This window comes from Panulirus ornatus, chromosome 21, assembly GCF_036320965.1.
Source record: "Panulirus ornatus isolate Po-2019 chromosome 21, ASM3632096v1, whole genome shotgun sequence".
Lineage (NCBI taxonomy): Eukaryota > Metazoa > Arthropoda > Malacostraca > Decapoda > Palinuridae > Panulirus > Panulirus ornatus.
The window spans coordinates 10032329-10033881 of NC_092244.1; positions in this window are offsets into that span (position 1 = coordinate 10032329).

The window sequence follows — 1553 nt, forward strand, 5'->3', positions numbered from 1 at the left end:
AATCATAAACAGTGAGCCTGCCTTGGTGATGGAGACCAAGTTATACCCCCGTGTAATGAGACTTCGCATGCAACCACTCTCATCCACTCACTTCGCCAAGACCAACAGCTGTGTCGTCTTGCAGGCGTCCCTCTACCCTTCCCTCTTTCGACCATCGTGAGTCCACAACCCACGGGATTTAGCCTTCGTTCTTTCGAGTATTCGCAACCGTTAACTCTCCATCCTCGGGAACCTTGAGAACGTCCATGTGGACCAAACTCCTCCGCCTGCTTTGTAGCGTTCCTTTACAGAGGCTTTGGAATAATAATCTTTGATGCTCTTTGTCTCATTATACTCACAAGGTGAATACGTTAGCGGTACTATTGTCTCGAAGTGTTCATTCTGCCTACGTCAGCTGAAGGGATACCTTCAATCACCTTTGCACCTGGGAACTACCACCTACGTAAACATCATCAAATACATATAATAGCGGCACCCTTCGCAAAGTAGGTACAAGAATGCTTGCAAGCAACGACTCCTCTTTCAACTTTCTGTAGTTAGGCTGGGACAAAGGCACATTTATTTACCCCCTTTCTGCTTTTTTTTTTTTTTTTTTTTGCCTTCGTCAAGCGTCTGCTTCAAGCAAAACAGATGAATTGTTCGTTTGTTCATGCAAAGTTTTATTTTTCTCTCCTTTGTCCTCACTACACTCATGGTATAAACAAACAGCGTTTTATCATCAGGCTCTCGTTCATGCACATCCCTGTCAAATTTTCATGCACTTCGCCATGAGAGTTTTTGTGCAAAATGAATGATTATAAAAAAAAAAAGAAAAAAACCTTCTTTTGGCACAGGGAAAAAGTAAATTTACATTGACACAGACCTACGAAATAATAATAATAATAATAATAATAATAATAATAATAATAATAACAATAATGATAATAATAATAATAATAATAATAACTAATACAATGAAACCTATATAGCTCAAAGGAAAATGAACACCTGTGCCTGTTGAAGAAAAAGACAAATAAAATAAACTCGGCTGAAAAAAGTACACATAAAATTGAAAAAAAAAAGAAAGACGTAACTGAAAACCGTACATAGACCTGTAGTTTAAAAAGATAATAATCAAAAAGTTTCCGTGCCAATCCCAGCCTATAACAAGCACCAGGAGAATGATAGACGACACATTCAGAACCAACACCCCCTCGGATGGTTGTACTTGACAACACCACCTACGTAAACACTCACTCAAAAGTCACCTCGTCCACACCACAACCTGACTTTTATCTCACGGTCGAATTCAGACCTACGAACTAGCCTTATATAGAAAAAAAATCATGTGGAGGAAGAGGAAGTCATTTTCGTTTTTAGTCTACAACACTAAATGGTTCTGGCATCTTTGTTGCTTCCCGAGTTCAGCCATATCATTCTTTCCAACGTCCACGTTTTTCTGCGTCTCATCCCACCCTAAAAAAAAAAAAAAGGTATACTTTTTCTGAAAAGTTTTTTTTTTCTTTTGTTAATTCAATACTCGGCCTCATCGTACAAAAAATAATTTCCCCCAC